The sequence below is a fragment of the Monopterus albus genome, unplaced genomic scaffold (assembly GCF_001952655.1).
Source record: "Monopterus albus unplaced genomic scaffold, M_albus_1.0 scaffold116.1, whole genome shotgun sequence".
NCBI lineage: Eukaryota > Metazoa > Chordata > Actinopteri > Synbranchiformes > Synbranchidae > Monopterus > Monopterus albus.
The window spans coordinates 98,629-102,511 of NW_018127996.1; positions in this window are offsets into that span (position 1 = coordinate 98,629).

The window sequence follows — 3,883 nt, forward strand, 5'->3', positions numbered from 1 at the left end:
GAGATTGATAGTCATCTTGAATTTCTTCCATTTTCTAATAATTGTGCCAACAGTTGTTGCCTTCTCACCAAGCTGTTTGCCTAGTGTCCTGTAGCCCATCCCAGCCTTGTGCAGGTCTACAATTTTGTCCCTAGTGTCCTTAGACAGCTCTTTGGTCTTGCCCATAGTGGAGAAGTTGGAGTCTGATAGATTATGTGAACAGGTGTCTTTTATACAGGTAACGAGTTCAAACAGGTGTAATTAATACAGGCAATGAGTGGAGGATAGGAGGGCTTCTTAAAGACAAACTAACAGGTCTGTGAGAGCCAGAGTTCTTGATGGTTGGTAGGTGATCAAATACTTATTTCATGCAATAAAATGGAAATAAATTATTTAAAAATCTAACAATGTGATTTACTTGAATTTTTTGTAAATTCTGTCTCTCACAGTTGAGGTGTACCTACAATGAAAATTACAGAACTGTCCATTCTCTGTAAGTGGGAAAACTTGGAAAATCGGCAGTGTATCAAATACTTATTTGCCCCACTGTATCAGTTGTGGTACCATCCTAGAAATGTACAGCATGATATAGCACTGTGTCATGTTTTTCTCCGAAACACAAACACACACACTAAATAGTATTTACAGTGTCAAATTTACAGGAATTTATTATCTGGATATTGTATGAATCATCATTGTCTTTACGGGAAATACAGGAAGTTACAACAGCTGCTGAAAGTAGTTTCCAATACAGAGTCATAGTAGCGCTGACCAGATCTGGTCTAGTGATTCCAAGCCTTTCACATAATATGAAGCCATTTGATTCAATTGTAAAATAAAAATATTGCTTTTTATTGATTTAATATTAAAAATATTTCTTAGCATTATTTAGCAGAATACATTTTTCTGGCTATATTGGGGCAGAAAAACAACCTATAAACACATCTTTGACATTATCATTTTATAAAGTTGTTCTGGCCAATAGTTTAGCAAGGGGTTGCCTGTATTTAGTCATTTAGACAAAATTAGCCTTGACTCTAATATTCACTTCCTTTTAGCTCTGTCTTGTCTCCACCAACGCCTGGAGGAAATATCTGGCTGTTTAGCTGCTAAAGGTTCCTCTGTGTTCACCAGAGAGTAGCTAACTTTCTCTGTCTGTAGGTTGGAGCTGAGCAGCTTTTTCCTGAAAACAGTGTAGCACTTTTGAATTTTACATCGGCGATACCTGTGAGAATGCATCAAACAGTAAAGTAGTGGGCCATAAACAAAACAATAAGCTAAAAGATGACAAATGGAGATGACTTATGCATATATAATCATTTGCTCAATTGTCAAAATAGAAATAGGGATAAGTGTAGCTTTCAAAAGTTTAATTAGCCAAGCGACAAATTCAATAAATCATTAAATATATGCTGTATTTGTTGAAATGTTTTTTGGAATTTTTTTGTAACTGTATCAAACAATTATGTTATTGTGTCCAATCAGTAAAACCTACTTTTACTGTATGTACTACTGCGTCTTAGGCTCGGGACCAGGAAACAAGGCAATAGTGATGATGATGATAATAATAATAATAATAATAATAATAATAATAATAATAATAATAATAACTGAGAATAAGACATCATGGCTGGGGGAGGGACAGCACAGGGAAACAAGTAAACAAGATAAGAGGCTGACTCAGGATACTACAATGCAGGTAATGTGACTGAGTAAGGAAAACACTTCTACACAGGAACTATGATAGCAACACTATAATTAGAGAACATGAAAACACAGGTAGGTGGTGAACATAAGGTTAGGATGAAAATAGAGATACCATGGCAGACACTGGAAAACACAACAGTACTGGCGAGACAGCACAGAACCATGACACAAGGAAGGTGGCTAACGAAAGAATGGGCCACAATACAAACAAGACATTATGGCAGGGAACAGGCAACTAACCACATCCAGGAAATAACTAAATTCTATATGTTAACAGAACTACTAGAATAGAAATTGCAGACAACTAACCAGGTTTCTGTGGAGATCATGTCCAAATACATGAAAGTCCATGAACAAACGGAGCAAGCAGAGTCCAACAGAGGAGACAGATATAGCTCTGGGAAGTCTCTGATCAGGTTACTATATTGACAATCTAGCAGTGAGTTGGAGAATAGAGGTGGCTTATTTCCTGTTTGCTTGATGAGAAGCAGGTGCATGGAGTGGGTCTGGGGATGGGGCGGAAGTGTACAGAAATAAAAGCTTGAAGCAGGAAGTGCAGTGAACTGTAACACTAGTGTTGCTGGGATGCACACTTGTGTTGCAATAGTGCTCAGCTTTTGCCACTCTCTAACAGCTCACGCTTTAACTGTGCATAAGCTAATGAACACAGTGCTCATACTTCATTCCGTTTCTCCCTGGAGCTGGCACTTCACTTTAGTGAAATTATTCAGTGTTCCTAGAAATTCAGCTCACGGAACACAAAAAGCATCTTTGCCTATGTGTTTCTCCAAAGTGCTGATGTCTTGTGTACTGTATATTCATTATACTCACACTAACCTGAATGGTCTGTGATCCAGTAGAGAGTGACCAAACCTTCTCTGTGGTTCAGTGAGTTGGCTGAGTCACTCGAGGGGTCTCTGCCTTGGCCACTGATCTGCAGTGATTTATGAAGCCCTTTGAAATATATGGTCAACAGACAAATATAAGTTGTCACGTGCAAAATTAAGGCGATGCTTCAGAGAACTTTATCCCAACCAAAATGTCATTATTATTTTGGAAGAAAAGTGGGAGAAATGTAGGAGAAAAGTGGTTTATGAATAATTGATTCTGAACAAAAGAATAAACGTGTTACCACACACTTTTCCTCCTCCAGGATCCAGTCCCTGGCTGGTTTCCTTTCTCACAGTCAGACTGATAAAATGATTGGCAGCTAATTTTAGAAATGTGAGGCTCCTGACCTGGCTCCACACTGTGTCCATCTTTAGTTATATAACATCATTTTGAGCATGCAGTACTGGTCCAAAGTTTGAGATTACTTTTATCTTTTCAGTATTTATTTGGACATTTAAGCCCAATGAATAACCTTACAAAGCAAAAAGTAAAGTGAAGTAAAATCACCATTATTATTATTATTTGATAATTATAATAAACAAATCTATAACATTATACATGCAAATAAATTGTATTGTGTGGATAAATAGAAATTAATTGGACTCATGTCTGAGACCCGCCTAAAATTTTGCAGTTTTTAGGGGGTCTATGCTGTCAGTCAGAATCAGCTTAACTGGCCGGATGTGTTGACCACACGAGGTATTAGTACACGACTCCAGTACAATGGCTCTTAATGTGCATGTATAATGTTCTTACATAAGAAAACAAGAAAAGAAAAAGAATGTCCAAACAAGAAAAAGGAGTGTGCATTAGGAAAATAAAAATAAAGTACTTATAAAATATAAAATATGTGTATATTCACAGTTTAGATGTAGTTTTCCAGATAGATATATACAAAAGTATATTTACAGGTATTGTACTGAGGGTTGTCATCCTGTTATACGGTCATGGGTTAAGTGTTCATCGGAGTGATGGCCCAGGGGAAGAAACTGTCCCTGTGCCTGGTTGTCTTGGTCCACAGTGACCTGTAACGCCGTCCAAAGAGGAGGAGTTCAGTTTGTATCCAGGGTGTGAGGGGTCTGCAGTGATCCTCTCAGCCCTCCTTATGACCCATGCGGTGTACAGGTCCTCCATGGAGGGCAGGCTCACCCCAATGACCTTTTCTGCAGTCCTGACTGTCCACTGACGTCTGTACTTGTCTTGTTTGGTTGCTGAGCCAAACCAGACAGTGATGGAGGTGCAGCGAACAGACTCGATGATTCCTCTGTAGAACTGTATCAGCAGCTCCTGGGGCAGGTCGAACTTC